This window comes from Panulirus ornatus, chromosome 5 (genome assembly GCF_036320965.1).
Source record: "Panulirus ornatus isolate Po-2019 chromosome 5, ASM3632096v1, whole genome shotgun sequence".
Taxonomy (NCBI): Eukaryota; Metazoa; Arthropoda; class Malacostraca; order Decapoda; family Palinuridae; genus Panulirus; species Panulirus ornatus.
In genome coordinates, this window is record NC_092228.1 from 3003262 (window position 1) to 3027200 (window position 23939).

The 23939-nt window shown below is 39.9% G+C and overlaps 1 protein-coding gene across 1 annotated transcript in view; it reads right to left on the bottom strand.

The window, feature by feature from the left end:
- LOC139746668 (A-type potassium channel modulatory protein KCNIP1-like) overlaps window positions 1-16166 on the bottom strand; it is a 52776-nt gene extending 36610 nt beyond the window's left edge. Inside the window, exon 1 of the mRNA XM_071658116.1 lies at window positions 15726-16166. The gene's annotated coding sequence lies outside the window, so the exon portion shown is untranslated. The remainder of the gene's footprint in view (window positions 1-15725) is intronic.
- Window positions 16167-23939: the final 7773 nt, after the last annotated feature.

Here is a 23939-nt window from a genome sequence, read left to right on the forward strand (position 1 = left end):
AGAGGATGTGTGGATCAGGTGTTTGCTTTGAAGAATGTATGTGAGAAATACTTAGAAAAGCAAATGGATTTGTATGTAGCATTTATGGATCTGGAGAAGGCATATGATAGAGTTGATAGAGATGCTCTGTGGAAGGTATTAAGAATATATGGTGTGGGAGGCAAGTTGTTAGAAGCAGTGAAAAGTTTTTATCGAGGATGTAAGGCATGTGTACGTGTAGGAAGAGAGGAAAGTGATTGGTTCTCAGTGAATGTAGGTTTGCGGCAGGGGTGTGTGATGTCTCCATGGTTGTTTAATTTGTTTATGGATGGGGTTGTTAGGGAGGTAAATGAAAGAGTCTTGGAAAGAGGGGCAAGTATGAAGTCTGTTGGGGATGAGAGAGCTTGGGAAGTGAGTCAGTTGTTGTTCGTTGATGATACAGCGCTGGTGGCGGATTCATGTGAGAAACTGCAGAAGCTGGTGACGGAGTTTGGTAAAGTGTGTGGAAGAAGAAAGTTAAGAGTAAATGTGAATAAGAGCAAGGTTATTAGGTGCAGTAGGGTTGAGGGTCAAGTCAATTGGGAGGTGAGTTTGAATGGAGAAAAACTGGAGGAAGTGAAGTGTTTTAGATATCTGGGAGTGGATCTGTCAGCGGATGGAACCATGGAAGCGGAAGTGGATCATAGGGTGGGGGAGGGGGCGAAAATTTTGGGAGCCTTGAAAAATGTGTGGAAGTCGAGAACATTATCCCGGAAAGCAAAAATGGGTATGTTTGAAGGAATAGTAGTTCCAACAATGTTGTATGGTTGCGAGGCGTGGGCTATGGATAGAGTTGTGCGCAGGAGGATGGATGTGCTGGAAATGAGATGTTTGAGGACAATGTGTGGTGTGAGGTGGTTTGATCGAGTAAGTAACGTAAGGGTGAGAGAGATGTGTGGAAATAAAAAGAGCGTGGTTGAGAGAGCAGAAGAGGGTGTTTTGAAATGGTTTGGGCACATGGAGAGAATGAGTGAGGAAAGATTGACCAAGAGGATATATGTGTCGGAGGTGGAGGGAACGAGGAGAAGAGGGAGACCAAATTGGAGGTGGAAAGATGGAGTGAAGAGGATTTTGTGTGATCGGGGCCTGAACATGGAGGAGGGTGAAAGGAGGGCAAGGAATAGAGTGAATTGGAGCGATGTGGTATACAGGGGTTGACGTGCTGTCAGTGGATTGAATCAAGGCATGTGAAGCGTCCGGGGTAAACCATGGAAAGCTGTGTAGGTATGTATATTTGCGTGTGTGGACGTGTGTATGTACATGTGTATGGGGAGGGTTGGGCCATTTCTTTCGTCTGTTTCCTTGCGCTACCTCGCAAACGCGGGAGACAGCGACAAAGTATAAAAAAAAAAAAAAAAAAAAAAAAATATATATATATATGTGTGTGTGAGAATCTTTAGTGAGAAGACCTAATATCAGTGGTCACATTGTGTCACATCATGTCACGTAATGTGCCATTCCCATTTTCATGTAAAATATTTATCGTTGATACAATTTGTCATAAATTAGTTTTCCTCGTGTAATAATGTTTATGATCACGTGATATGCACATCTCTACCAAATAATACAGCCAAATTGAAATGTTTGTTAAAGTTCATATATATATATATATATATATATATGTATATATATATATATATATATATATATATATATATATATATATATATATATATATATATATATATATATATATATATATATACATATATATATATATATATATATATATATATATATATATATATATATATATATATATATATATATATATATATATATATATGCACACACACACACACACAATGAAGAAATCTTTGGTAGACAAGGTATTTAAATACCCCATCAATGAATATAGAATACACAAGTTATTTGCTGCAGTTTAGAACGTATTGTGTCCACGTTTCTCACACCTGCTCAGGTTTATTAATGACGTATATATACCAATAGCAACACCAGTTAATGATATAATTTTCAGAGTCATTAAGGGTAGTAATTAGTTTTCTAACGTTGTTTGTAATCCTATAATAGGATTTGTTACCATTCTATGCAAATTTTAAATTATCTGTAATTATTTCCTACATTGCAATGTGTTCTGTTGTTAATTGCCCTAATTACCCAGTTCAACACTAGTGGAACCTCATCTCATGGACATTCTCCGTTACCATGAATGTATTCTTTTACATCTATTCTAACAAGTTTGCTGCTCTGTACGTTTACATAACCTGTGGTTGCCCTCTGCCTTCATCGCTCAAGGAACGCTTCAAACTGGATTAAAAGGTTGTATAATGTGATGAAGTCACCCCTAACTCCTCTCTCTTCCATCACGGGACAAGTTTATGGCCTGTAACCTCTCACTGTAACTCAGTCTTCTTATTAACAGAGTTATGTCCATTGGCCTCCACCCCTGGGCTCTGTCACTTAAGAACAACGAGTAAAACTAACCACATTATTAAAGTTTGGGACTTGTATACGTTATTAATAACTTGCCGAATATTTCCTTATCCACGTGTGTGTATATATATATATATATATATATATATATATATATATATATATATATATATATATATATATATATATATAGCTTCAACTGACTGTTATATTTCTCTCTTGTGTCTCCCCTGATGATGTGATTATTACACAAAAGTGCACTTGGGAACTTTTCGTGTTTATTTTCCCCGTGGACTCATAGGAATATATATATATATATATATATATATATATATATATATATATATATATATATATATATATATATATATATATATATATATATATATCCGGCTCTGATGTTTCCCAGCAGAGAGTGTGTTTTACCTTCGTGTTCTCCTGGTGTGGGACTCTGGTGACTGTTTAGGCACGATGTTGGCTCCTAAGTCCCTCCCACACACACATTCCTGCAGCTTATTTCCTGCTGCAAGATGTTTGTATTGAGGCCTTCTTACACTCCGTGTGTGTGTGTGTGTGTGTGTGTGTCTTTGAGTCTTTATTTACTCAAAGGTATCGATGTATAATCTTTGTAGTAACTTTGAAACAAATTCTGTATCAAATATCTTTCAGAGGGACGATTTCTGGTAAAGTTTTAAAGTTGTATAAAGTTTGAATCATACGCCTGGTGATTATAGTCTTCTCTTTCATCATGCAGATTACATTCACTGAGTTCTGTAATGTATGAATAACGTCATGAATGTAAAATAAGAAATGAATGAAGAACTATTTCAAATGTGAAACCCAAGTGAGACCTGATAATTAAGCTCTTCAGATTATACGATAATTGAATGAATTGGTTTTCTGTAGAGGAATTATTGGCTTCATTACATTTTTTTCCAGACATTAAATTGAAATTTAAGGATTTTTTCCCCTTTTTTTTTGATGGGGGTTGGGGGGTTATATATGGTCGCCTGGAGCGTGGGGTATGTATATGGGGGTTGACCTGGCTCGTCAACCTATGCTGGGCAGAAAGCGAGAGATTAACAATGAAATCTGTACACGTTAATGAGGTAGAGTTGGTAGTAATGGTTTATTAAAGCACTGGGTTTATGTGCCAAATTATCAGAGCGAATTAAACCTTATCAAGTTCATTTCATCATAAAAAGGTGATATATCATTTAACCCCTTCCGCACGACGGGACAGCAATTGAATACGTGGCTTGGCCTTTGACCTGATCCTTGAGGGTGAGGTCAAAGGTCATACCCAAGAGACGTACCATAGTGCTCATGCATGGCACATTCGTACTCATGGGTCGTACCGTCTTGCTCACGGGCTTAAACCATCTTTTTTTCTCTGATAATTTGATCCTGTGTCATCAAAGCAAAAAGTTAATATAATATTCAGCAAAAAACATTTTACTATTACACTATGTCGCCATCACACGTCCATTGGTCATCATTTCACAAAATTTGTATGTAAAAATATCACTATTTATTTACTGTAAGAAAATCTGCGGTTATGATTAGACTTATAGATGATGAGATTATATATCTTGGTTTGCAGCTTACGAAGAAATCTATTGTAACCTCACCTATAGCTAAAGAAGTAATAATGGTGGAGATTTAAAGCCAAAGTGTGGCAATAAAGAACGAAAGCCGTACGACAACGTTTCCCTTGCGCGGCACCGTCAGTACTGACTGATCACCCAGAGATCTCAAAGGATCAGTTATGCAAATTTGGCTAAAACATCGATGGATATTCTTTGTAAAAAAAAAAAAGAAAAAGAAAAAAGCAAGCCCTTGTAATATTAACTAAATCTACCTTCAGAGATATATAATTCTACGTGTATGATTATGGAAATTATGGATCTGTATTTGGATTGAACTTCGCTGCGCTGGACTTCGAAGGTGATTTTAGGACCATCATAGTTTGAGGAGAGAAGTTAATATGTAGTAGCCATGCATGTTCTATGACTGTCTGACTGATTCCTGTGTCCCCACCTAAACCCAGTACATTAACGTAAACTCATACACACACAAAATGGTTTACGTACGATAAGCTGGTGTTAGTGTGCTTTAACATGGTACTAAAACTCTCTCTCGTGTTTTATCATAACAAAGTGAGTACCACGACATATCCCATTGAATACGACGATTGGACACTTTGAGGTACGACGACTTAACCCCCAGAGTACAACCAATTAAGCGTTTGAATACGACAACGTAAACCATTCAGTACCACTGCTTAACCACTGAAAGCATTAAACACCTTCAGTACGAGAACGGAAATGGTTGTCAGGGGATTTAGTCCTTATGCTTAAGGGATTTACCCGATGTATTATTTGTTTGAGTGTGAGGTGGAGGAAAACTAGAATGAGAGCTAGATGTATGTAAGAAACAAATAGCTGAGGAGGAAAGCCATGCCATCCCACAACATAGATTCCATCCCTCCATACACTGGGGAAAAAACCCCACTTGTATGTAAACAAAAGCCAGTATGTTTGTAGAAGCATCGTTTGGTTTGACACATTTGGCTCCACCAACCACAAATGGAACAGTAAGGAAAGATAACAACCCACACAGGACAATGTAACCGCCGGGTAAGCCAATATTTGCACAACCTCAGAGCAAACATTATTTGTGGAAGTTAAAAAGTCCTGATGATGGTCTTTTAAACTACGTTGTTTACTTGTTATGTGGCAAAGTATATGATTTCCTTGGCGACAAAATACTTTGTTTGCTTAACTTATGACGAAATGAAAAGATATTGTGGAAGACTACAGGCCTTGCTGTGTTTGTCTGTCATGCTGGTTAGTTACGTGACCTCAAACACAAACTGAACATCTAACTGTGAGTGGAGGACACCGGGCCAGGAGGTAATGGAGGAAGGACCCGGACCGATGTGTGGGGAGTTATCTAACTTCTGGAGGAGGCGAGGAAGACCCGCTGATGGAGGGTGGAGTGCTGGTGGATGTATGGGGTTATAGAGCCTTAATGGATGGGATGTGGAGTGGAGATGGGGGGGTGGGGGGCTTTGTGTGTTTTGGGTGGAGAGTGAGGTTGTATGGTGGGGTGGAGGGTGAGGTTGTATGGTGGGGTGGAGATTGAGGTTGTATGGTGGGGTGGAGGGTGAGGTTGTATGGTGGGGTGGAGGGTGAGGTTGTATGGTGGGGTGGAGATTGAGGTTGTATGGTGGGGTGGAGGGTGAGGTTGTATGGAGGGGTGGAGGGTGAGGTTGTATGGTGGGGTGGAGGACGAGGTTGTATGGTGGGGTGGAGGACGAGGTTGTATGGTGGGGTGGAGGACGAGGTTGTATGGTGGGGTGGAGAGTGAGGTTGTATGGTGGGGTGGAGGATGAAGTTGTTTGGTAGGGTGGAGGATGAGGTTGTTTGGTAGGGTGGAGGGTGTGGTTGTATAATGGGGTAGAAGCTGAGGTTGTTTGTTTGGGTGCATAACATGTGGGGTACGGGGTAAAACACAGAATTATTTACGGTGTACAACACGACAGAATTATTCACTATACACGACATAGCATAATTACTATGTATAACAAAGAGAATCATTCACTATACACAACACAAGACCCCACAGCAGACACCTGGCTCATACATACAAACTCACTACCTACAAACAAAATCCCGCCGTAATTTACAGCAATTCAAACTAAAAATATGAATCACCAAACGTATGATGCTGGATGTAATTACAAGAAAAACATGTTTTTTCTTAAGTTATATTCCGTAAGATACATTAGCTGTTCAAGATTAGAGTAACTTAAGACCAGCGAATAAATGAACTATAAAGTAGGAAAAAACATATATAGATTTATTGATCTTTTTGAAATTTATTTGGAAAATATTAAAATTTTGTGCTAGATGGTTTTATACATGTATATTTTTTCTAGATATAGATCGATTCTTAAGGAAGAGATCAGGATTGAATATTAAAAACGTAGGATTTATCACATGATGTTAACTGAATTTAAGATAAAAAAGAATCTGAAATATAACTCAAAAGCAGGAAAAAAAAATACGGAATAGATAAAAGAAAAAGAAATTGGAATGAATTAGAAGAAAGATGGAATGAATGAGAGGAAGTGGTGAGAACACTTGAGCAGACCAGGGTTGGGAAACCTTCAGAGATTTCAGGAGACTCTTGACGGAGGAAGAGCTTGGCGAGAGTTGAGAGAGAGAGAGAGAGAGAGAGAGAGAGAGAGAGAGAGAGAGAGAGGGTTGAGAGAGGTTGGCGAGAGTTGAGAGAGAGAGACAGAGAGAGAGAGAGGGGGGGGTTGAGAGAGGTTGGCGAGAGTTGAGAGAGAGAGACAGAGAGAGAGAGAGGGTAAAGAGAGGTTGGCGAGGGTTGAGAGAGAGAGAGAGAGAGAGAGAGAGAGAGAGAGAGAGAGAGAGAGAGAGAGAGAGAGGATAGCGAGGGTTGAGAGAGGGATTGGTAAGGGTTGAAAGAGAGGATGGTGGGGTTCAGGAAGATGAGAGAGAGAGAGAGCTAAACAACGTACCTCATGAGAGAGAGAGAGAGAGAGAGAGAGAGAGAGAGAGAGAGAGAGAGAGAGAGAGAAAGAGATCTAAGAAATATGCCTCATGATAGAGAACTGTATGATATACCTCATGATAAAGAGCTTAGATAAATACACATCATGAGGAAGCGATCACAGCAACAGCTTGTGTGTGGGCAACTCTCAAGATCTTTTCCTCTCCAACTTGACCTTGATCACCGGGTGCATCTCCCAAGAACTCGCCAACAAAATCCTTCAGGAGGCTCCATTTCCCACAATCCGTTCCTTCGGTCAAGGATGAGTGACAAACAACGAAGTGTTGAAGGAGGAAGGTGACATTTCTGTGAAGGAGTTAGAGAAAATGGGGTAGTGTAGAAAGGAGGGGAAACTGTCTGAAAGTAAACAAAGAGGATAGATAACATGATGGCAACCACGAGGTTAGCTGCTGGGGTACTGTGATAACGTCCTGAGATCATCATGTTAGAGGCGGAACAGTAGAGCAGAAGGCGCCTTCCCACCCACCTTTCCCTCCGGCACAACAGCCGGCAGGAAAGGAAAAGCTCAGAAGGAACGCAGTGTAGTGTGGAGAAAGTATACCGCCGTGGTAATTTTATTGGAAAGTATTAACGGAAATAGTTCCTCGCTCATACTCCATTGTGGGTCTGTAGGGGGGAGGCAAGACGTATTTTGCTGCTGCTGATGATATATATATATATATATATATATATATATATATATATATATATATATATATATATATATATATATATATATATATATATATATATATATTTGTCTAGCCTTGATTTGAAGGGTTGGTTAGTGAGAGAGGGAATACTGTGTGAGAGCGGTGGGTAGTGAGGGAGGGAGAGTTGTGGAGGAGGGCTGGGTAGTGAGGGAGGGAGAGCTGTGACACATAGTGATGGATGAGAGGAAGGGTGTGTGGAGAACGTTGGGTAATTTGTGTGTTTTGGTGTACATTTTATCGTTGTTTATTTCAGATAAATATATAGTAAAAGATGTATTTTAGTTTGTAAAACCAAGTTAATTCCTTGATGCATTTAGTTTGTAAAACAAAGTTAATTTCTTAAACGTTTACGTTGCTTGACCGTCTATTGAATACTTCTATATAAAGTTTAAGGTTTAATCTAACCTACTGTAAATGACTTAATTTAACCTACTCAAGGATGAGTACATTATGTGCCGTACAATTTCCGATGCTCTTAAATTTTTTCATGATATAAATATTTTCTATTTTTCGTCATGAAGTCAGCCCCTGGCTGTGCGACACTCGTCCTCATCCACTATGTTCAAAAACCTTACCTCCGTCAGACCTTCGACAACGGGAGGTTGATTGGTCGTCAGCGTCTTCCTGACAATGTTGGTAGAAAATATTATTTCACCTCATCTATTTTTATGTATTAATCATCTTGTGATAACGAGAGGACTATTGTCAGTGTTGTGTGTGTATGTATTTTTATTTTTCGTATTTAGTTATATTTGTACATAAATTGAAATGATGTTAAAATGCGACGAAATTTCGGTGGAATGAGTTTCATCTGGAGTGTAGCGACGTCATAAAGGATCGCCCGACGAAAAAATTAAGGGAAATAGACTTTGTAGAAAATGGCGCGAAGTGTGTTAGGGTCTTTCCATCTTGTGAAGTTATCACTGGTTCACAGACAGTCGAGTCTGGCAGACAACCGTCTGTTTCTTTTTTATTTCTAAAGTTTTAATTGTCATGGTCATGGAATTCCTAATGCAGCAGTTGACGGTCGCTTTATATATGCGCCATTTAATTTCATATATAAAACATTAAGCTCTTTGCAAGTAAGTTTAAAGGCTGGGAAATCCCAGGGTTTATCAAGTTTGCGGAGGATGTAAATGTGATGCTTATATGTAAATACGAAAGTAAGTAAACAAAAGACGGAAATAATGTTAACATTAACACGCCTTAAGCCGGCGAGGAGGCTAGCCAGCGAAGAACCCGGACATCTGGTGGATAGAATGCAAACCTTCCGACCGATGGGACTTATTTTCTACTTCAGTCCTCCCTAATTATATACTCTTCGGCTCCGCTCGCCCTGCTGGTATTCTACTTTGTTTTAAGGTTAGTAACCGATTACCCAATAGGAGCCTCCTGGATCTGAACAGGAGAACTACTTGAGGACAGTAGTGAACCTGATAATGTAAGAAAATAAGATACTTCGTAATTTTAACGCGATTATGCTATTCAGAAATTAGAAAATGGAGGGAGATAAAACCTTCAGTTACAAGAAACAGCGCTTCGTTGTATACATAATGGAAGTTGATGGTGAAAAATCACCCATGATGGAAGAAACAGAAATCTTGATCACGTAAAGTGACAGAAAACAGGTAGCCATAGCTAGGGCGAGGCATTCCCTGGTCAAGGTCATGTTGGGTGAGAGGAGAAAGATGAAGAGGGAAGATCATGAATTATACATGGCTCGACAGGTGTTTATAGACCTGACTGTTGAAGGAGGAAAGGAAAGGAAAAGGGAGAGACGAAGGAAGGAAGAGAATTCCACAACTTGGCAGTTCGAAGAAAGAAAATCCAAGTCATAACGACTCATCCTCGTGTGGCGGGTTTCCATGCAGAATCTATGGGCAGCAGCGGCCTTACCGCGTGCTGCAGGGTACCAAGCCTCAGAGGGGGCCAAATGGCAGGCAGCTCACAAGAGCAGTGTCCAAAATGATAATACCCGTAGAACATAGAGAGAGCGGGAGCATCGCGACGTACAGAAAGGGATGGTTGAAGAAGGTGATGCCAGGAGTAGTAATGAAAAGGAAGGGTTTCGATTCCACTCTGCATCATGGAGAAGTGATGGATGAGTCAACCCTAAATGTGTGAGCCACACCTCCATACTTGGGCGAATGAAGCCCATGTAGGTATGAAATAACTGCTCGTAAGAAGACTATATTTAGGCACCCACACACACACACACACACACACACACACACACACAGCTTTTGGGTCGCGGACTGTGTAGTTAGCTGTATAAGGCTCTGGGCCAATCAACTGCCAGGGTCGTTAAGACAGTTATCCTCAAACTACATCCACCAGCCGAAAGTTCATGAACACCTTCTTCAGGTGCTGAGGATAGAGCCAAGATCATAGACATTCTCACTACCCGTCTGGCCCATGTATATTGTGTTGACATGTTTATATATGGGTTGCTAGGAGTGGAAGGTATGGTGATGGTCAACATTGTTATGTTATTACATGGTTGAACTCGCATGTTTTCAAACTGAACTGTGTAGGGAGGAGTGAGTGATATTTAGGAAGAGATATATGGCGAAATTGCGTTTTAACACTATTGAATTTAACTAGGTTACTGGCTCCGCATTTAAATGCTCATATAGGCTACAAAACAGTATTTTCCCTTTTTTATAATCTACTTTCCTGTGTTATGGCACGATGTTCTGCGTTCTTTTAGATTATAAAATAGATAAATCTTGTTCCTTGTTGTCATGGAAAATCTCATTTTGGAAGAATTTTACAAAGTTGTAAAAGACTCGTTAAATGGTTATTGAAGGACGGGTCATAAAATATCCCCCTCATATCAGGAGAGGGTCGGCCATATGACATACTCTAACCTGTTTAATTTTTCATGATTGTCGTACAACATAAACTAAAGGAACCGATATTACTAATGAGAATCACTGTAGGGCACAGGTGTTCATTGTTTTGTAAGGTGGAGTTGTCAGTGTTTTGATCGTTCGAGCTGGAATGAAGACCTCATAAAACCAGTAAGGTCTGCATACAATGATGAATGATTATTTCGCTTTTATAAAGAGTGGTTATGTCTATACTGTACGGAAAATAAGACTGTCGAAATTTTACGTTAAAAAAAAGGTGTTTTGTTTACAAGGAAGCATTATCTCTCATTAATATGTAAGCTAAAAATATGGCTTATCATTATATTCACGATTTATAAGACAGTGTCCATAATCGTACTTAACACTGATATTTCTGGTAAGTCCAGCATTATAAAAACAATTATGTCATCGTAATGAATGCATAACATTAACAAGACCTGCATTCTCCTTCATACTTTATAAACTGAGTCAAGTTTTCAATGTTAGATGTATGACGTAACGTGTTCATTCATTGTTCATAAGTTCAACAAGTTAAGCAGCGTGCGGTAACCAGAGAGGCTGTGACTCATCCCCCCCCCTCCCTCTCCTGACTTTACACAAAGAGAAATCGATCAGCGGGAGGCCAGCTGACCTTTGTGGTGTGGCCACCTTCTACTGTGCAGCAGGATAAAGGTCACACACACACACACACGTACGGTAAGATATGCTGTACCTCTCCAACCTCACATTACCTGCATAATAACTACATCAACCTTCTCTTACTGTAGGTAAATCTTCACTTCGATGTTGACATTATAGGGTTAATTACTCAAGAAAAACTAGAGTTTTAAGTTAACTTTAGTTTTTCAAGTTTATCCACAACTATGAGATGAAAAATTAAAAAGAAATAGCATATTGTTAAAACAAAAGCCTGGTGAAGGGAAAGCATTAAATCTGTTTACTTGTTAACATATTTGCGTAAATAATATTGTCTACTTTTTTTTTCAAGACGGTTTACGTTTCAGTGTAGTGATTGGCTTGCCTTGTCTACAGATATTCCATCCTAAATAAATCTTTCTGTGGCGTTTTACTTGAAAAGACAAAATGATTCAAGAAATATCTGAGTGACTGATTGTGCTGGCCTTCACTACCTACACAGGGTGAAGTCATTAACAGAGTCAATTTCGTATCTTGAGCTTCAATCAGATTACTTTACTGGCAGTTTCAACTGTACGATCACTCAGGTCAGATAGTGGTATTTCTACCACAATTCCCTAACTATTCCTCAAGGGTTTGTGTCTCACTCACTGTTTTCAACTATGCAGTTTCTCATTCCCACAGCCAGGCTGAAAAGTGAGCCAGCGCATCCTATACTGATCTACAAAATTGATTAGTTTAATGATCAACGCGACTCAGTTCTTCAAAGTAATATATGTTTAAGAAGAATACTATGGAATCATGTCTTAATAGAAATGTCTTTTCACTTGCTATGGTATGACGCGGGCCACACCCAAGCACATTTAATTAATTTAGGCCGGAATTTACAGACGCTAATGGACGGTAATTAATATGATTATGTTTGTTTTGAATTATATTTCTTTCATAGGGAAAAAAATGACTGAAGAACATTTCGAGATGAATCGAATCATTATTTCCCCAAGAACAGTTTAGGAAACCCGACCTCATGGGTCTTGTTCATTTGTTCTTGACACAGTTCTCATCAAAATGTTCTCAGTAAATTAGACACCAAGACCAGAGATAACAGGAAGAAACCCCAACTGGATATTCCAACGTCACACAACATTCCATCTTCTTTCGTCACAACTGGACCAGAAAAAGAAAACAGTTATTGATTGAGAAAAAAAACAAAAGAATGTATACGTATCCGAAGGAACCAAGAAAGTATCCTTCATCAAAGTGTGAGAGAGACTGGATCTTACCCCCACCCCAGCACCTACCTACCCCAGCACCTACCTACCCTAGCAGCTACCCACCCCAGCAGCTACCTACCCTAGCAGCTACCCACCCTAGCAGCTACCACCCCAGCAGCTACCCACCCCAGCAGCTACCTACCCTAGCAGCTACCCACCCTAGCAGCTACCACCCCAGCAGCTACCTACCCAAGCAGCTACCTACCCTAGCGGCTACCCACCCCAGCAGCTACCTACCCCAGCAGCTACCCACCCTAGCAGCTACCCACCCCAGCAGCTACCCACCCTAGCAGCTACCTACCCTAGCGGCTACCCACCCTAGCAGCTACCCACCCTAGCAGCTACCTACCCTAGCGGCTACCCACCCCAGCAGCTACCCACCCCAGCAGCTACCACCCCAGCAGCTACTCTGGTGTAAAGATGGCCAGAGATCCAACAAGAACAAATCTCAGACCTGGCGAACGATAAGCAGTCGACTGGAAGCAGTGTAATCTCGAGGAAAACACTTATGTTGAGTCCTGGAAAAGGCTGGAAGGGTTGCCTCCGTTGAAGGGGCAACTGGAAAACACTTCCAGGGAATAGACAGACCCAACGGGAAACAGAAATAGATATTGTGTTGTCCCTATTGTGCAGTGAATCAAGAAGGCACTGCTTCGGTCTTATATATATATATATATATATATATATATATATATATATATATATATATATATATATATATATATATATACGGCAGTCTCATGCCATGTCGTGCTGAACACACCACATCTACCACTCTATCACTCACCATATTCATCTGTCCTTGATCATGATTTCCTCTCGTTTCCACCTTTGCCTATTACCATATGCATGTCTCTGTAAACTGCACAAAGAATTTCTCATTTGTGTATTCCATATTTTATAACACTCTCAGGACCCACCTCCATGCTCGGCTTGCTCCCCTGAAACAGAATTTTTAACCCGTTTTCCCTCGGGTTGAATGTATAATGTATGGGAGGAACAAATTCTGTTTGAGATTAATGACAAAGTTATTCATTAGGGGATCAGACGGTCATTCACGAGATGGACAAACATGACGTGTAAGGATGAATGAGGAGTTCAACGAGAATAAATGAATTGTACAAGGAACATACATGTTATACACGAGACATGAAGAACGTAATGTACACCCCATGAACAGATGGATGTCACATGATATATATATATATATATATATATATATATATATATATATATATATATATATATATATATATATATATATATATATATATATATATATGTATATATATATATATATATATATATATATATATATATATATATATATATATTTATCCCTGGGATAGGGGAGAAAGAATACGACCCGCATTCCTTACGTGTCGTGGAAGGCGAGCAAGAAGGGAGGGAGCTGGGAGGCGGGAAATCCTCCCCTCCTGTAATATTACTGATCAAAACTAGGAAGCGAAGTAGAATACAGAAAGGATGTTTAACTGAAGGTTTGGTTATTGCTTCCTAGCGCCTCATCGCCAAGGCGGAAAACAGTGAACTGTATTAAGAAAATTTTTCTCTTTTTGTGTATCTATGTCTTTATCTATCTATCCGTCTGTCTGTCCTCATATTTGTGTGTGTGTGTGTGTTTAAGTATATGTGCCCTTGAGAATATATATATATATATATATATATATATATATATATATATATATATATATATATATATATATATATATATTCCTTGCGTGTCGTAGAAGGCGACTAAAAGGGGAGGGAGCGGGGGGCTGGAAATCTTCCCCTCTCGTTTTTTTTTTAATTTTCCAAAACAAGGAACAGAGAAGGGGGCCAGGTGAGGATATTCCCTCCAAGGCCCAGTCCTCTGTTCGTAACGCTACCTCGCTAACGCGGGAAATGGCGAATAGTTTGAAAGAAAGAAATATATATATATATATATATATATATATATATATATATATATATATATATATATATATATATATATATATATATATAAATATATGTTCTCTTAAGTATAAACAGAATTATGTAGTTGTTTCTTGATAGAGATTATCTATAATTTCCATGCATTAGATGAAGCCTATATTCATCTCTCACTCAAAGCCAAAACGTTTCTGTATGCAAATTTTTCACTGTAATTTTAATACTCCAGATCCAACTTTGTCACAAACTTTCCCTTTGAACAATATGATAAATAAGCTTCCATATACAATTAGGTTTTAGTTATGATAATCGTATTCCTTAATATTTAGGGAAAAGGAAACACACAGACACACACACACACACACACACACACACACACACACACACACACACACACACACACACACACACACACACACACACACACCCATATATCTATTTTCAAACATGGTAACAGTTTACCTTTTCTATAGTAACTATAGATATATTTTTGGACTCGCTTTTAAAGAGATAGTGTATCCTGATTTTTACCGTTTCGAAAGTTTCACGTGATGTCTTAAACAAAAACTTAAGTTTGTTTCTTTAAAAGTCTTTGTTTCAGAGTTTTACCTGAAAGTAGACGATATATATATATATATATATATATATATATATATATATATATATATATATATATATATATATATATATATATATATATATATATATATATATGTATGTATGTATATGTATATGTAGTTAAGGAATAACTATTGATGACCAGTTTGTCAGCAATTATTTCTTAATTCAAGATGGAGCTCTCTCTCTCTCTCTCTCTCTCTCTCTCTCTCTCTCTCTCTCTCTCTCTCTCTCTCTCTCTCTCTCTCTCTCTCTCTCTCTCTCTCACTCTAAATATTCGTAAGGAAAGACTCTTCGTAAAAAAAAAAGAAAATTAGAGTTCTCATAGATTCGTAGAAATATTCTGCGAAATAAATATCCCAACACGGAGTTAGGGATAGTCCCATTGTATCCCACGTAGCTGGGGGTTGTGTTGTAGTGTGACCACAGTAGGCCCTACCTGGTAGTCCAACATATAATGTAAATACAATCTTATCAACCGCCAGTCGTTTTCTATCTTCCAAAATATTTTCATCGTTCATTTCTCTGGAATATTCGTGTTGACGTCGCTGCAAACGACCCCCCCACAGGCTGTGATGACCCAGAGTTTGGCATGGGTGTGTGACAAGGGAAGTCACCAACCCACTTCCCTTCTTTCACATGTCCTCAGGAACAAGACACACACGTCGTTCTCTGCCTACCTCAGGGAGAGGGAGGAGGAGGAGCAGGAGACCTGTTGCGTACTGGAGCTATGGAAGTTACAAGATGGTTGATGGAATCGCCTGAAGTAATCCCTGAAGTTATCACTGAAGTCTCTGAGTGGACGTCACAACACTGTGAATGTCTTCAGGGTTATTCTGGGTCAGTTTTGTTTTTCCTTTTGAAATTTTGAAGATTCCAAACTTGATTTGTTTAGTATTATCTGTATATATATATTTTTTCTCTTCCGAGTGCAAAAGAACCTAGATTGTTTTAATAATTGTCTTTAAGTTTGGAATGTATTGAGATGTGTTACATGGTTCCTCCCCTGTGAGCGTAGACGTGGGGGTAAGGGAAGAGACAGGTTTGTTTCGGACAATAGTCGGTCGGGCGCGGTACGATAACTTCTGACTGGTCGCCGGCACCACACCTCTCACGGCCGAGCCTGGGCCAACACTGACAGACGCACGAGAGCCCAGCGCTCTCACTCTTCCTCTCACATAGCCTGTTTTCCTCGTGATGTCTGGCACGCACGCTCACTCACGCCTCTCCCTCCTCCCTCCTTCCCTCTCTCTCTCTCTCTCTCTCTCTCTCTCTCTCTCTCTCTCTCTCTCTCTCTCTCTCTCTCTCTCTCTCTCTCTCTCTCTCTCTCTCTCTCCTTTCACATGGGTCTGTGTTGTCAACCTCTCCCAAGACACGGACGAATAATTGATGGACACTTAAGCGGTGCTATAAAGACCGTCCACACTGACAAAATTACGTGTCATGGCCAATAAATGGCGTGTGAGGTGGTGGGTAATTTGGGGCTACATGGTAGGGGGGGGGGCTGACGAGTGGGTGAGGGTAATAATAATGATGAGGGGGGGAGGAGGGGGCTTGAGAATGGGTAAGGATGGGGTTTCCTCACCATGTAGAGAGACAATGAGGGATGGACGTGGGTCTAGGATGAATCATGGGTACAGTGGGCAAGACAGAGGTATACGAGCCAGGAACACAAGATCTTATCTGGCGAAATGTTGTGTGTGTGTGTGTGTGTGTGTGTGTGTGTGTGTGACTCGTTAAGAATAATGAAGAAGATAAAGGAGAGGATTGTGTGGATGATGGAGTGAGAGGGGAGAGTGACAGGTGCAGTGAGAGGAGAGAGTATGACGGTTGGGGAAGTGAGAGGAGGGTGTGTGGGTGGGGAAGTGAGAGGAGGGTGTGCGTCAGGTGGGGAAGTGAGAGAGGAGGGTGTCAGGTGGTCGTACAAGGTGAGTGTATGGGCAGTTGTGTTAATGAGCCGGATGTTGACACAGCGAATTGGTCAAACCTCCTCATCTCTCTCTCTCTCTCTCTCTCTCTCTCTCTCTCTCTCTCTCTCTCTCTTAGACACCAACGTCTACACAAAATGAATATGTGCGAATGAACAGAGAGAGAGAGAGAGAGAGAGAGAGAGAGAGAGAGAGAGAGAGAGAGAGAGAGAGAGAGAGAGAGGAAGAGTCAAAGAAGAGGTAAGATAGTGCGCGCCACTCAAGAGGTAAAGAGTTACTATTACGACCCAACCTGGGAAATGGAGATCATTATCCATGATGCACCTGACTGTTGTGGAAGACTCGGTGCAATATGTAACAAAGGAGCAGGAGAATGAATACCTTTATCTGCACATATAGAGGAAGAGGAGAAGGAGGAGGTGAGATCAAGGAATGGGTGTAGCAGGATAACCAGAGAGGAACAGCAGATAGTAACGCAAGGAGATGCTGTGTAGTCAAGATGGGGCACAGTGCGGGGAAAAAGATCTCGATATGAATGTTATCCATCAGGAAATAGTTACACACACACACACACACACACACACACACACACACACACACACTACACATCCATGTTGACCTTTTCAACATGTATATTGCCATCTTAACAATGTTTACATGAATACAAGATTATGAATGATATTTAGCGGATCAATCTGCTCGTGTGTTCGTGTTAATATCTTATCATTAATCTTATCATCTCAAAGTTTGTTTTACTAACTTTTAGTCACGTAAAATCCTTATCTTCCGTCTTATGCTAAATTAGTACCAGGCAATTACCTCTCTCTTATACCTATTGTTTCCTCTCTCTCTCTCTCTCTCTCTCTCTCTCTCTCTCTCTCTCTCTCTCTCTCTCTCTCTCTCTCTCTCTCTCTCTCTCTCTCTCTCTCTCTCTCTCTCTCTCTCTCTCTCTCTCTCTCTCTCATAGTCATTTTAGTTTTCTTTGTCCTCTTCATAACTCGCTTTCTGTCATCCTTTTTTTCATCATGAATTTCTCTACATTGTCTTAAAGAATTTTAACTGTGCGTAATCTATTTTTGTCGCGTTCTTGCTAATATGTATATTCTTAAATTCTTCCTCGCGTTTTCTCTTCATATTAATTAAATCTTAATAACTATTTTCTCCAGGCTAAAGTATGAGGGAAACGCTCCATAAAACAGGTACCTACATTAAGTGTTTATAGAGAGTTGAACACATCATAATAATTATTAACTCAATCGCCATGTTTCATTATTCTTCATTTATTTCATTTATCATTGTAAAGGGATACTGACATTATCTGCATCATTATCTTCCCTTATAGATAAGCGTTATCTTTATCTACTCCGTTATCTCTACCTAGAGCACGGCGGTACGACCTTTGGGTATGATGACCTGGCCTTTGACCTGACCCCTAAACTGGCTTACCTTGAGGAGTGAGGTCAAAGACCAGGCCATAACACCTCAGGGCCGTGCTGTCGTGCTCAAGGGCCGTACCATCTCGTCCAAAAGGTCAGCACTCCTTCTGACCCTTGACCTCACCGCGACCAGGTCAATGATCAAGTTACATCCTCAGGGGAAGCTTAGGCCTTCCGCCACACTGATCAAGAATCCTGTTACTATCTACCCGTAATTTGTCCCCCCAGATACCCCAGATATCCCCGGGTTACGGGGGCAGGAGTGACCTTGTCATCTCTTAGTGGGGGGGTTGGGGGTGACCTGAACTTTGATCTCTTGGGGTGAAGTTAACTTAACCTCTGACCTCCGGGTGTCAAGGAATTAATTGAACTCTGATTTCTTTTAGGGTAAATTTTTGGGGAAAACTTTGGGGGTAAACTGGTTTAAAACACCCAAGAACATTGGCTGATTTTGAACTTTGAAGTCTTGGGATAAAGTTGGCTCAGTCCTTGATCTCTGATGGCTGGGGTTGATTTAAATATTGACCTCTTTAAGACAAGAGTTGACTTACATAACTTGTAACCTCTGGGGTTAAAGGCTGAAGTAGACTTTGACCATTTGGGGTAAAGGTGGTTTAACTTCTGGTCTCTGGAGTCAAGAGGGTGAAGTGACCTTTGACCTCCTGGGGGTAAAGTTGGCTTAATCTTTGACATATAGTTTCTGTAGGGGTTAAAGCGCTTTGAGGTTCGTAAGAAAGAGAATTTGACCTTTGAACTTTAGGCCGGGGTGAGTTGTTAACCTCTGACTTCTCAAGATATGAATGGCTTGACCTTTGACCACCGAGAACAGAAATTATTTAACATTTTATGTCAGGAGGGAGAGAGAGTTTAGCCTTTGCCCATAGGTAGAGAGATGTCCTAAAACACACACACACACACACACACACACACACACACACACACACACACACACACACACACACACACACACACATATATATATATATATATATATATATATATATATATATATATATATATATATATATATATTTATATGTATATATATATATATATCCTTGCTTAAACCACATACCTAATCTATAAACCATCTCCTACGGGAGATGAACAGCTGGGTTGAATGCGGGCCGACTTCTGCGACCAGAATTCGAACCGCTGCGGGTTCGACCCCGGGCGGCCCACGAATGCGTCAGTCAGGAAAGCTAATCGCTATACCACGGAGGTCCATCAATATACATAGAAGATTTATATACATAAAACATATATCTTCCTACACATGTGTATGTATATATGTATGTAATATACTTTCTCTTTCATCCTTCATATTTTTTTTCGTTCTTTTTCCTCCTTCACATCTTTCTGTCCATATATTTTGCATCCACACTTTCCCTTTATATTTTCATTTTCTTTCTTATTCACTACAGGTTGATTCATTCATTTCCCATTCCACTTTCATCTTCTACTTGTTCTACTTCCCCTTCCCCAACAGCTTCATCTCATTCTTTCTGCATTCCACCATTTCTCACCATTTCTGTTTCAGTTCATTCTGTTCCCTTTCTGTCAAACCATCTTTTCCCCACATGTCTGTTCCTTACGTAATCTCCAGGTAAAACAGAAGCTGGACGGAAAAAGCCTTTCTGTTACTTCAATGACTTTTTCTTGCCTCCAGGCTAAAGAGAGCCAAGAGAATATAATTTCTGTTTCCTCCGTCGCCTTCTATTGCCTCCAAGCTAAGCACAGAAGCTAAGGGAAAGTGACCTTTCCATCTCACTTAACAGTAACTCACTACCCTTCCCATCTTGGCCATCTCATTATGTGACTTTCTCATCTCATCTGCTGCAGCTAATGAGGGAAAAATCTCATGTATATTAAGCAATCTTTTTACTCACGTTAATTTCTCAAGTGAATCACATCATGCTTTTTTTCACATGTTAATATCACTTGTTAATATCACATGGCTGAATTAACTCATTTTCTCCTGAGGTTACTTTTGTTTTCTTCTCGTCTTATACGCCATTCATATATTATTTGTAAATTGGATGGTTATGATTGTAAATTAGATGGCATCAATCGTAAATTGGATGGCGTTTATTGTATAATTAGATGGCAGTAATTCTACATTAGATGGCATTAACAACAAAATTGGGATGACATTAAATGTTAAGTGGATGACACTGATTTTGAATGGGATGAGATTAAGTGTAAATTGGATGTCAGTCATCGTAAACGGTTTGACGTGAATTTCATGTTATATTATTTTATGGTTGTAAGTAATTTACCTCTTTTACTGAACCAGTGAACACTACGTATAATGAGAGAGAGAGAGAGAGAGAGAGAGAGAGAGAGAGAGAGAGAGAGAGAGAGAGAGAGAGAGAGAGAGAGAGTACATACTGACAAGTACTTACGTCCTTTGTTCACTGGCAGAAAGATAGTCTCCAGTGGACCTTAATGCAAGTATACCCATGTTCATTTTTTTTTACATTATTATTATTGTTATTATTATTATCATTATTGTTATTATTATTATTATTATTATTATTATTATTATTATTATTATTATTATTATTGTCATTATTATTATTATTATTATTATCATTATTATTATTATTATTATTATTATTATTATTATTACTATTATTATTATATTATTAGTATTTTTATTATTATTAATATTATTATTATTATTATTATTATTATTATTATTATTATTATTATTATTATTATCATTATTATTATTATTATTATTATTATTATTATCATTATTATTACTATTATTATTACTATTATTATTATATTATTAGTATTTTTATTATTATTATTATTATTATTATTATTATTATTATTATTATTATTATTATTATTATTATTATACAACCCCAAGACTTATTTTTTCTATGGGACATCCTTCAGTTTAAAGGCTGCACTCCACTCAGTAGCAGTGAAATAATGGACTCCTTTTTTTCGAGCGAGTACGTGCCCAGCGAGACAGTATACAGATACCACGACCCCTGATGATGGTACATAATATGAATATAACCCCCCCATTCCGACAGTGCGGTGGTTTGTCCGTAAAATAACCTCTGACCTCGCTGGAAACGATTACAGTCAAGGTACAGGGCGATAAAACACCTGTAACAGCCAGGGTACAGACGTCCGGGGGGGGGGGGTGATCCGGCTGCCGGGGAGGGGGGGGTCCTGGCTGGCAGCTGGCTGAGGCAGGAGACAGAAGGATACACTTGTCAGGAGAAGGATTGGGTCATATCCTGCCGGCAGGGGCGTAGGATACTGCCCTGTACAGATGGAAGACATAGGATGATAGATGAATAGATAGATAGATAGATAGATGAGGAGACGTTTAGGTGGGTAGATAGATGAATAAGTTGATATATGGAAGACACATAGATAGATAAGTGAGATATATAGATGGATAAGTAGATATATAGATGGGTATATACATAGATGGATAAGTAGATATTTAGATGGGTAGATACATAGATGGATAAGTAGATACATATAGACAGATACGTAGATTTTTAGTTATGTAGAGAAACAGGTGGACAGACAGACAGAGACAGAGAGACAGGACTGACTGACAGTCAACAGACGTACAGACACACACTGTCTTTGTGCCATCTGACACCACGTGGTATAGACTGGGCAACAGACTCTCGTCAACAGACACTGGGCAACAGACACCAGTCAACAGACACTGGGCAACAGACACCAGTCAACAGACACTGGGCAACAGACAGTGAACAATAGCCTCTGGATGAGTTATTTGGCAAAAATGCAGGACAACCCGTTTTTTATATATACATATAATTAGGTTAATAAATATAATTTTAAAGAAATATGATAACAAAATCTATATGATGATCGATTTACGTATTTCTTCATAATTCTTCCACTCCTCCTCCTCCTCCTCCTCCTCCTCCTCCTCCTCCTCCTCCTCTCTCCTCTTCTTCTTCTTCTTCTTCTTCTTCTTCTTCTTCTTCTTCTTCTTCTTCTTCTTCTAATTCATCATCTTTTTTTTCTTTTTCTCCTGTTGTATCCTTATAACTCTCTCTCTCTCTCTCTCTCTCTCTCTCTCTCTCTCTCTCTCTCTCTCTCTCTCTCTCTCTCTCTCTCTCTCTCTCTCTCTCTCTCTCTCGTGACACGTGCAGCCCAGGACACATATTAAGGACACCGTGGCTGTATCAGCTTCACACATGCTTGCTCTTGTATACACAGACTCCCCACACACCCGCTCCCGACCCCAAGACACTGGGCCAGCTCTGGGGCGAGTGTGTTAAGAGCGTTGTAAGTGCTTAATGCGTCTTGAGTGCGTCGGTAGTGTTGAGTGCGTCTGGAGTGCATGGTAAGCGTTAAGTGTGTCACGTGTGCTTGAAAAGTGATAAGTGCATCTCGAGTGCATGGGACGAGTTAAGTGCGTCTTAAGTGCGTTGAACTTGTTATATAAGTTGGGCGTGTTAAGTGCCTGGGTGACGTGTAATGTACGTGGAGACATGTAAAGTGCGAGGGAACGTTTTAAGTTCGTGGGGACGTTTAAAGCGCGCGGGGACGTTTTCAATGAGTGGGAACGTTTTAAGTGCGTAGGTGTGTGTTGTCGAGTGCGTGACTGACCATCAGTACAGTTATGAACGCCTGGAAAGTGTCAGCTTACGCAAGCTTAGCTTACGCACCTGAGGGCTAAGCTTTGACCTCCGTGGTACGGCTCTTGGGTCCGCCACCCTGACCTTTGACCTGACGACTTGACCCTTCATATATATATATATATATATATATATATATATATATATATATATATATATATATATATATGAAAGAGAGGGGGAGTCCTTTGTTCGAGGGTGCGCTACATTGTCCTGTAGGTAATGGAGATAGTACTTGGGAAAGGAAGAGAGGGGGAGAGGGGGGATTAATGTGGGAGGGAGGCGCGGGATTAATCTCTCGAGGGATTAACTCTGAGATACAAAATTAATCCCGGAAGATACAGAAATAATCCTTCCCATAATTATTCCTTTGAGCTAAACGATCCACCTTCCCTGTACTCTGTAGCCAGACTGTAATTGTAAGACCAAGTAATTATAATAGCACTAATGCCTCCAGCGAATTAACCCCTTCTGACCTAATTACCTTATAACGTATGCAAACGCGATTACTTCCCCTCGTCATCATACACAGAGAATTACATATTAAATACATACACACTGGACACACACACACATACACACACACACACACACACACACACACACACACACACACACACACACACACACACGAGACCTCGACAAAGAGGTTTCTTCGTGCGAACTGATTGAACGCGTGACCCCATCCAGCGATAGAGGAGGGGAGGATGTCCACCAACTGTGGTGGATGAGGGACGACGATCTCTCCCAAACTGACCCCTGGAACCGCACGATCAGGAAGCCAGCCACGTCCACTGGGTGGGACCACAGGTCATAAAGTGGTGATAATGATGTGTGTGTGTGTGTATGTAGGGAGAGTACGGGGCCCCTGAGTAGTG